The 11,215-nt window shown below is 38.7% G+C and overlaps 1 protein-coding gene across 1 annotated transcript in view; it reads right to left on the reverse strand.

Annotated features, from left to right (window-relative positions):
* The window catches only part of chrm2a (cholinergic receptor, muscarinic 2a), an 83,664-nt gene extending 73,558 nt beyond the window's left edge, over positions 1-10,106 (reverse strand). Inside the window, exon 1 of the mRNA XM_026146101.2 lies at positions 9,974-10,106. The gene's annotated coding sequence lies outside the window, so the exon portion shown is untranslated. The remainder of the gene's footprint in view (positions 1-9,973) is intronic.
* Positions 10,107-11,215: the final 1,109 nt, after the last annotated feature.

The following is an 11,215-nucleotide window of genomic DNA, read 5'->3' on the forward strand; positions in this document are numbered from 1 at the left end:
CAAGCCTGAGGGGAAGTGAACCATCCAGGTCTCGGATGACAGTCACACTGCACTTCATAAATGTACATATAATCTTAGCCTGTGCTTTGTCTTTTAAATAAACCAAGCATGTTTATCCTGTGGAAATATCACATGCCCCTAATTTCCGTGTTTGTGTATATTGGAATAAAAGTGAAAGTGTCCATACTCCAGTTTCCCTGGAGGCACCTCAAAAACAGAAATCTTTTCTGAGAGGAAAAAAAGTCAACATCTGCCAAATGTCATCAAACTCTGTGGTATTTACTACCATTATCTGGGCTTCATCTCACGTTTTCGTTTAAAAAGACAGTGTTGACAGAGTCAATAAATTGAACCGACTGACCACATAAAGGGGAACTACAGTTTGCAAAGCCTCCGGGCATTAAAAGAAACACAGGAAGAACCAGGTTACACCTCAGGCAATAAACAAGTCTTCACTTGCCAAATCACAGGAATAAAACAAGAGGTGACACCGGATGCAATAACATTAACAGACTACTTTTATGACTGGACTTAATAATATTGACCTGGTTAAACGATGCTCCCTTCTTGCTGTGCCAGCCACTACGCTAGCCTCTTTTCCAGTGTGGAGAGAAGAATGTTTACCTTTTGATTTGATCCACAGTATCCAGGGCCACGGCCATGTTCATCTGCTGTGTGTGTACACAGTATTGCGTCTCGTGTGAAGTCATCTGTCTCAGAGGCAGCTCTAATTCAGCTTTGATTTCACACATGGTCTTTTTCTCACAGGGAATTTGAAGACAGAATGTAATTGTTTCATACTCTTTCTGACAATTTGTAAACTGTCTGGAAACGAAATCTATTTTTTTTTCTATAGACACTGAATTGTAACACTTCAAATCCTTTAAGCTATTTCAACTAATGCTTTCTAAAATTAGTGATTTTCAAAGCTCTGAATGCAATATGTCTGGCTTTCGAAGTAAATTTTTTTTCATTGTAGACAGTTATATTTAATTGTGAAATAAGATCTATGCGTGTATGTATGCTGGATGTAGTTTCTATTTTTGTTAGGGATTTAAAATGAACAGACCTGTTCCTAAAAAAAGCCCAGTTTATTGATAGTTTGTAGATCCAAAATGCAATAAGGAATATTCAAAGAGAAGACTGCTCATTGCTTTTTGTGTCATTACTGATTGCAATTCAAAGTACCCCATTAAAGTATTTTAGGTTTGTTGTTTTAATTACAATAAAGAGCCATTCTGAGTTTAAATACCTACCTTAAAAAAATTGAATTTGATTCTAAAAAAGCAAATTTGTAGCAAAAGCCACATTTTGAGTTTTCTAGCTAAATTTTTAGTCGCAGTGTTGTTACAAAACATTCTCAAAACTCCAATAAGAAAATATATGATCATATTTTAGAATTGCAAACTGAAATGAAGCTTATAGTCGTGCATGCTAATGCTAGCTAGACATGCTTACAACATCAGTGTTCACAGGTATAACAACTGCTGTGTTGTTTTCCATTATAATAAACCAATTAGCAAATTTTATCAAAACTATCACAACATCATGACAAACAGCGATGCTAAACATCATTATGTCTTCTAACGGTTACCTAGACATGAATACCTATCCAATTTCATGGCAGTCTATCCACTAACCATTCAACTTGCACCAAAGTGGTCAAGAAGCTAACAGATGGCATAATCTGTCTGTAGTAAGAACAAGAGAATGGCAGGGAAGAAATGACTGTGATTCATTATTGACGTTGAGTACATGGCGTGTCCAACTGATGATCATTCCTGTTTATCAGCTTCAGGCAGGCCAGTAATTAGGACAGCAATTCCTCCAGGAAGACAGTTTGACTTTTATTGCCTATTCAAATAGAAATCAACCGCCAGCAGCTCATTGACTCGCACTTAGCATGAATTAATGCTCAGCTACTTCTAATGGATCACACATACTGTTATATAATCTGCTGTATAAATCTACAAAACTCCCAATGGTATAATGAAGGTTATGTGCATCTGTATCTTCTGTTTGGTCATTTTACATCTTTCAAACACTAGGAGCATCGCTCCTCTGCCTCATGTTCCTAAATGATTTTAACCTGCATTTATGTCTGCTGCGAATTTTCCTTCCTATGACCAAACCTTCAAAGGCAAAACAAAGAGCTTTCTTAGACTGTAAGCTCAGCTTTCGTCCCACGAAATACCAAGCACTCCTCCTGTTGGCTAATTGCTTGTTAGTGCTCCTCGCCAACAAGAAGAAAAAGTCACGCAGGGCTACTTCAAAAACATCTGCAGCAGCACAGTGAGATATTAAGGCGCCCTGTCATGTTGGCGCCATTTACAAGAACTTGTGACACCAGCTGAAGCTGTTCCCCCTGCTGCTAAAGTTGCACTGCAAAAAGAAAAAAAAGAAAGCAATCTAAATTCACTCCTACCTTCTTTCTTTGTTTTTGTCCACATCACAGAGCTCTCTTGGTAATGCCATTCTGTGAATAGGCCCTAATTGTGTGTAAAAGCATATGCTATAGGTCAGAGGGAAAGCTAGATTCCACCTTTTTAGTCTAATGTGTCTTACAATCTCCAGTCATAGAGGAATTTGGCCTGTGGGCAATTACAATAACGCCTCCCTGCCAAGGTCAGATGTGAGCAGACAGGAATACCAAATCTGAATGTTTTATGGAGGAAATGACAATGGCTGAGCCAGATAATAAAGCTGGTTGGAATTATCTGGTACTGAGGCTCAGAGTAATTAAGAGCAAAGAATGGCTGCCTTGCATTATTGCTGGGTGAGTGGCAAGACTGGAGAACACCTGAGGCTTTTGGAAGTGCACCACATTCAAAGGAATCTCCAGAGGTTTAGAGGGTAGTACTTACGACTGCTGCTGTCGCATTTCAACTGCTGTTCAGGTTCTGTTATTCAGGAATGCAACACAGACCAATGCTGCTAGGGTAAAAGGGCTAACGTTATGAAGATGCACCACCGGGACATTTTGCATCCAGTTTGATTTAAGATAAGATGTTGATAATGTTAATTTTTGAAAAAAGAGTAAGGACATTTTACAATGTTTGAAAAGTGTACTTTACTATTTAGTCCTCTAAAGTGTGGCCGTATCTTATTTCTATTTTCTGCCCAAAATTCAGTACTACCAATGGTGACCTGTTTTGGTCAAAAGTCCACCTGAAGAGTTTTTTTGTTGTGTATATATTAGTATATTTCATCAGGAGAGTGATTTATTATTTCCATATGGCTCCAGTTAATGTGTCATGGTATCAGTTATAACATAGTAAAATACATAACAAAATAAGCTAAAAGAAAATTATATTAGAACTGAACTCTACTGAAATCTATCGTGAAATTGAACATCTTTCATTTTTTTGGTTTTGCTACCCAAGAGTAAAAACAGGCAGCTATTTTCATTTTAAAAAAGTTGTGTACACAAACTTCAGTCGAAAGAGTTAAAAAAAATGTCCAACAATAGAAGAGTAAAATAACGCTTTATAAATGAAAATTAATGAATGAACTAAATTGTTTTCACATGCCATGTCCACGAACATGTGCTTTACAAAACAAGGGTTGGGCTCATAGTGGGTGAGGTATTCTAGACAGATATGTCCATGCTTTCCTCTTACCAGCCACCAGCTAAAGCACTTCTAAGAGGGATACCGAGGTCTTCCCACGTTAGCTGAGAGTCTTAAGCCCTTTCTTACGACAGATATGTGCTGTGGCGTCCTGCACCGATTTGTCAGGGAGTTTCTCCACTCGTTAACAAAACCATGAGGTGCTTGAAGTTTTCCAGTCCAGGAAGCAATTCAACCTTTCACAGCTTAGCTCTGTGGCTTCGGGTTTGAAAATGGTAAAACAAAAGTGGATATAATAAAATTTAGAAGGAAAAAAGTTCTTTATTAAAAAAAGAAAATAGAACCTGAAGTTCAAAAAGGGAAAAAAAGAACATAATGATGAGTCAGCTAAATTAAAGGCCAAGCTAAAATGATCTGTCCTAAGTATTCTTAAGAAATGGCCATAAAAACAAAATTCCCAGAGACTAGGCATTGAGCTGGTAAGTTGGATGCCAGCTACAGAGGATCTGGGAGATGTATTATTTAAAAATCTAAAAAGTATATCTGACATGTCAAGCCAATAAGAAACTTCACATCAATTTTAGACTAAAAGAAAAACCATGCAACGCCTTTGAAATACAACCCTAAAGTATAATCCAGCTCTTTTGAGAAATCAGGTTGTAGACATTGCTGTTTGATCTTGATCAGGCCTTGAGCTGCAACTTCCTGAGGAACTAGATAAACCAAACCAGACAGCATTGCAATAGTAATGTAAAAAGAACTCTATGCAGTCCTACGAAAAACTTACTAAACCCAATGATTCAGTATATTGTAGAAAAACCTTTAGCAGCAATGCCTTTGTTTTCTTTTAGCAGTCTCTCTGGAATTGTCCCAATCTTTACAGTGTTGTTTCAGTTCATTGATGCTTGCAGGCATTCATTCTTGCACAGCTCTCTTTAGGTCCCACCACAGTATTTCAAAAAAGGCTGGATTTTGAATGAGCCATCACAGCACCTTGATTCTTTTCTTTTACAGTCTTTCTTTTATAGATTTTCTGGTATGCTTGAGATCATGATCCTGTTGCATGACCCATTTTCAGCCAGTCTTTAGATGTGGGACAGAAAGCCTCACATTCAACTCTAGAATACTTAGAGTAATTTAATATACGGAGGTGATCATCGTTGACTCATTGGCTGCAAGTTTTCCAGGTCCTGTGGCTAAAAAGCAAGCCAAAACCATTACCCCTCCACCACCATGCCCGGCAGTATGAGGTGTTTGTGCTGATGCACTGTCTGTTATGGATAAATATCTCCACTTTTGTCTCATCTGTCGAAAGAAGTTTGTCCAAGAAGTCTTTTGTCTTTTATCCTGTCTTCCTTCTCTCACCCCAACCGGTCGCAGCAGATGGCCGCCCCTCCCTGAGCCTGGTTCTGCCGGAGGTTTCTTCCTGTTAAAAGGGAGTTTTTCCTTCCCACTGTCGCCAAAGTGCTTGCTCATAGGGGGTCATATGATTGTTGGGTTTTTCTCTGTATCTATGAAGCGCCTTGAGGCGACTTTTGTTGTGATTTGGCGCTATATAAATAAAATTGAATTGAATTGAAGTCTTACACTTTTCTTACACCTGGTTGCTAATTCCCCTCTTGATTTCTATCGATGCAGTAAGGGTGTACTTAGTTTTTTGTGCACTTAGACTGTACATGTAGATGTCTGGAAGAGCATGAAGCTTAATAGTCCCTGTTATTACATCATCAAATGTCAATGTGTATGCGTGTAGCAATATTATGTATAAATAATTATCTGTCAAAATTCATTAAATGTTATAAAGTGTTAAAAAGTTTCTGGTTTGTCAGACACATTCTGAATCGCGACATAAGAGAACAGACTACATCATAGAGAACTGCTGAACTAATTTCGTAGCATAGATTTTATAAGCAATTACAGTGAGACTGGATCCATTTGAATGTTGATGAAATACGCTGACCAACTGCTGTACGTAGTGCTTAGTCCATTGATTCCAAGTCTTTTGTTACAAATGCAATTACACTGGTTTGTTTCGTCTAACTCTCTCTGTCTGCTTGATAATGACCTTAAGGAGGAATCTCCCTCCTCTCATGCTGTCCAATCAATGCCACTTCGTGCAGTGGTTTAGAGCCACTTCATATTGCAAAGCTCTGCAGTCGCTCATCATCTGAGAAGCAGTCCAACTAAATGGTACATTGGTCATTTGTTCCACTGGCCGAATCAGCTTCAACGTATGAAAATCTGCACGCTCTGACTGAGGATATGCATATTTAGGCTTGTGAAACGACGTTTATATATGTATGAGTCAATGACATCCTCATCCGTCACTCTTTTCATTCGCATAACCTCATATCCCTGCATATATATCTGTACTTGTATACAACATGCTCACTGTTATGTAAAACCCCTTCATCTCTTTTCATCTCTTTCAGAAAAATTCCACAGATCAGTTGAGCCCATTCTTTTGCTTCTGCTCAATTGCTTCCTTCAACACCAAGCCGATGCCACACGGACTTTCCGGCTCATCCACATGGAGCAAAAATAACATTCTAACTGCATAAAAAATAAAATAAATAAGTGTGTAATGACAACAAAAAGACAGCGATTAGAGCAGGAGCTCAGTGCAAATAGAGGACCCTACTGCGGCTGAAAGCGTGATAATTAGACATTCCTTTCTGTGTGTGCCAGATACACAGATTCACTAATGTGCACTGTGCAGCCTCTCTACAACTGAGAAGCTTATGTCCATGCAAAGAGGCACCCCACTGGCTAAATTTAACTATTTACAAAAGCAACCTTGTCTGTAACACTGTTTCCAACACTGCCAAAAGCACAGATTTAGCAATATGTGTGCAATGTGCCTTCACTGAAGGTAGCAGCGTTGACATGAGCCTCCTCCTTCAATCGCTTCGCTCTCCGTCCTTCGTGTGAATGTGACCGAGAAAGACTGATTCATTCCATTTCATTTGAGTGTACGTGCATGCATGTCTCACTGTTATGAAGCACGGTTTTGGTTAAAATCGTCATGATTTCAACGTGAAAGACATCAAACAAGAATGAGAGCTTTCATTAGCATGTTTTGTACACATCAGGAATAAAGATCACTTTTAAACACAAAAGCAAAGCAAAAGGTGATGATTCTTAAATCCCAGAAATACACTTAATCTATTAAATATTTGTCACTTTACTCTCATCTGCATCAACAACAAAGACACCAATATTCATGCAGAACTGCAGGGTGATATGTAAATCAATGCATGTCATCATTTACTACATCAGTCAAGCTCATGGACACCAGATGCTGACACTCTGTCATCTGCATATTTCATGGAATAGCAGTAGGGTTAAAGAAAAGGGTTTAAATTAAGGCAAGCTACACATCTGATCTTAGTAGACCTCAGCAAGCTTCATGAAATTATAAATAACTTAAAAAAAATCTAATAGATCAAAAATGAATAACTCACAGTTCATGTAAATCTCACCTATCAGCATCATGGTATCAGACATGGTCTTAAGTGGAAATGGACAGCAACTAGTTGCTGAAAGTTACAACGAATACTTGCTTAGAGAAAAAATTTCATTGCTACAGAACGGAAGGAACAAAGGGACACAATAAAAGCCTTGGGAACTTAAAAAGTGGTTGGAGTTGTGAAAAAGACGTGGGTAGCACAGTGAAACAGTCGCACTTTATACAGCTACAACAGTTAAGCTACACTTTACCAAGTGTACACAAATATCACCTTTTATAATGCTATTATGTAATAAATATGACTGATCCAGGTTTGGATTTGATTTTCAGTGATTATTATCTTTTGCATTTGTGTTTTTAGAGGTCCTGTGAATCTGTTGAGTGATTTTTCTACACCTAATGGAATTTATTTTTTGCCTTTAGTTGCTTTTTCCCCATAAAAACATAATAAGTAGACAACAACTTTATCTGCACATTCACATACAGCAATATTAAACATTTTCAGGAAAAAAAATCATGTTTTTGTCTCAAGCACAAACCTGTTGACGTTTTTGATATTGGTTTCCTTTTGACTTCATCATGTTTTAAGAGTTTTGCCAAATGAACACTATTCGTCACACTGAAAACTGGGCTAGTTCCCCTGTAGTGCAATTCCAAAGATGAAAACGGCGCGAAACGGATTCCACACCAAGTGGAAATCCTTTTTTTCTGGCAAGAAACTAAATCAAATGTCACATTAATTAATAATGATTTTACAAGAACAAAACCAGCATCGTGTTAACGTTCCGCGTGGATAGGAGGTACTAAGGCAACACCACGTCTTTGTTGTTTACTCGTCAGCTCTTTAAACAAAGCCAGTTACAGTCAGGAATCAAAACGTAATCAAGGTCAAGCCACAGCAGTTAACTGTACAACACAATGCTGAAAATATCAGATATCAGCACAGATGTTGGTGAACTGCATCAGACTAAATATTTAAGAAAAAAAGAAGCGAATACGCACAAGCAAAATGTACTTAGCCTTATTATAAAGTCCTTAAAATCAAGGTAAGAGGAACACAGAGAGACCATATGTTTCCTCTTCTCTTAGTCAGAATTAGCCGCCAGTCTTGGCGAAACCTGATTTTCTCCCCACTGTAACAACTGAGGGAACCCCCCCACACACACACACCTGCCCCAATTCCAAGAAAACCTCTTCTCCCTCTTCTCTGGCTGTAACTTTTCAGTGAAGTTAAATGACCCTAAACTACAACCTAATCTCCAATCATCACAGCGAACCACAGGGCTCGTCCAACTGCGATGATTAATCTAGCCGAACGATACAGTAGGAGTAGAGTGCATTTTGTTGTTGTTGTTTGTTAGTTTTTGTTGGGGTTTTTTGGTCTCCTTTCCAGTCACACGACTGTGACTGCGGTTAATTTTGCTGTCGTGCAGATTAGAAAAAACAATAGATTTTGTAGCCAAACGCTGTTTGATATAAACAAATAAAAAAAAATCTAAATACTTGAAACAGAAACAGGTTTACCTTTGAGCCCCCCGTTCGATTTAGTGGCAAAAGCCTCTCTATCTGTCGTTAAACATGACTGGAAGATCCAATCTAGAAGTAAAACATATCAACTATAAGACCCGTGGTTATAAAATCCGACAGAAACACGCAGTCTCAAATCTGTTCTGTTGCGTTGCGCTTTTACGCACCTCTGGTGCGGCTTCGACGCCAAATCGTCTCTTAATCTCATTGTAAAAGGTGGCGGTAGATCTCAGTGCAAATATGAAAAAAAATATGATTTTTTTTTATTGCGATGGCTGTTGAAAACACGGGGAATGTGAACATGTGGCGAAAAAGCTTGCTGAAATCAAGAATGGTTTTATCGAATTAATGAGACGAGAGAAAACCGCTTTTGGACAATTATAGACTTTCACAGATCTGTATACATAAGCTTTCAGCACGTTGGAATTGTCAAAAGGCGAGTTTTCTCACCATTGGGAATTATTTGCGTCCTACTGCAGAAATTAGACCAGCAATTTTATCCAGACTTGAAAGAAACGATGCGGAGCGCTTTTATCCAAGTCACACTGGAGTCCTTTAAGCACACGTTATGGTTCCAGTAAGTCAATTGGCTCTTCCTTTTAGAAACGATCCACAAACAGATTGCTGGAATTAGTAATGTCCGGTGAAATGAGGCTTTAACGTCTTGAATACTTGATCAAAAAAAAATGCGCGCAATGGTCGCGTGATCGTTTAATACTGACAAAATTAATAAGGTATAGCGGTCCATGACTCTGAAATTGTTTCCGCTTCTGGGGTTGTCAAAAAAAGTATATCAGAACCACAAAGTTCCCCTTGCTCCATCTAAGATGCGCAAAGACACCGATGTTGGCACAGGGAGCTGTTGAAATGTCTTTGTGTTCATTGCGCATAGCTTCCAAAGCAGTAGATATTAGACGGGCTCTTTCTAGTTCGAATATAAGGTGTAAAAATATTTTTCAATAGTCACCGAGGATCGGGATGTTTTCTCTGAGCTGAATTACGTGAAACAGGAGTTATGTACTTTTGCCACTCCATGAAACCAAAACAGCGCTGAAATGTTTGAAATCAGAATAAACCCCACTCGGAGTAGCACCGTGACAATCGAGTTTCCACATATTGAATGTATATGCAGGTGTTGATGTGGCTGTGTGAGCAACCTGGCGGATATAGATATAGTCCCATACTAAAAGAAAGAAAGAAAGAAAGAAAGTCCAAGGTTCAACTCCTGACCACAACTAGTTCCTCCTTTCGGACTGTCCTTGAGCAAGACAGCTTAATAAACCCCTTTTACTGAAAGAACAAGCGCTTCTTGTCTGACAGCTTCAGATAAAATATCGAATCCTTTGGTTCCTCTCAGAAATCACAGACTATTGATCATAAAGGGGCCAATATTCAGTCAGCAGCTTACCTGCTTTTATGTTGTCACGCCGGTGGCTTCTTTTTGGTCCGCTTCATCGCATCGCTGTTGCATGTCTGAGGACATGCTTCTGAAGACGGGCTTTGGAGACAAAACGCGCTGCACAGGAGAAAGTGGAGAGGGGGTGGGGGTGCGTGAGCAAGACGGCGAGAGAAAGGGAGAGAGAGCCGTAAGAAGTAGGCTGGCTTCTCTTTGACGGTAACGACAGTCGTTATTTGCCTTTCAGATTCAGGGAAACCAGCCTAAGTTTAGTGCAGCAACACGTGATTTAAAACAGAAATCACCCGCAGCTTGAAAGAGTGCTGTTCGTCGGTACACTAATTAAACCCCATGCCAGGAGAATCACACACGCTTGCCACAGATTTTCCGCGGCAAATCAGCTCATTTAGCCCGTTAGTATATTTTTAACGACATTGGATTTTTTCTTCAGATTATATTTTAATTGGCTGGGGTGTATTAATCACTGTCATTTTGATTGAAAAGACAGAATTTTGCTCGTGGCTTTTCTCTTATATATAGTTCTTCCCATTTAAAAAAAAAGCCTTAGTGAGAGCTTCGCGTAGACTTTTAGATTCAGCACCAAGGAGAGCGAATATAAACGATGCTAAATTAAAAAAAGCAAAGCTTGCTCACCTTGCGTCTGCAAAATTCAATATTTTCATCGACGTGGATTTTAGTGTACTTTTAATTAAGAAACAATCTTTAATTATTCAAGTACTTTTTGAAAAGAAATCTAAATTCAAACAAAAGAAGAACTGAATAGTTCTCAGACCTGCATCATGTATTTCTGTCTATGCATACGTGTCTTTGCAGGAAACCTGTTGATTATCTAAACACGTGGCCAACAGGACCTGCTTTGTGTCAAGTTGTATACATTGTAAGGACTTAGTTTCCCCCCTTCTCTCTCTGAAGACGGCTCTCACAGCGGAATGACTCCTTTTATCATAACTGACTGGCGCTTATCAGATTTAACCGCTTATCACTTGTTTGAAAGCTGAATTTCTGCCTGATTTATTACAACATTACATTTTCTGAACTGGACTGCTGCTATTAAAGTCTTGGAGTGATTTGATGTTATTCAGTATTTCTCAAAAAAAAAAAAAATCTGCCACACAGCCAAGATTTTTGGAAAAACACACAGAGGATGAGAATGTTTTACTGACATCTACTGGGGAAGTAGTTTTTAAAGTCACTCTGGTTCTGTGTTTATGTGTTTGCCTATTAACAGGTCAT

Source organism: Astatotilapia calliptera, chromosome 17 (genome assembly GCF_964374335.1).
Source record: "Astatotilapia calliptera chromosome 17, fAstCal68.1, whole genome shotgun sequence".
Taxonomy (NCBI): Eukaryota; Metazoa; Chordata; class Actinopteri; order Cichliformes; family Cichlidae; genus Astatotilapia; species Astatotilapia calliptera.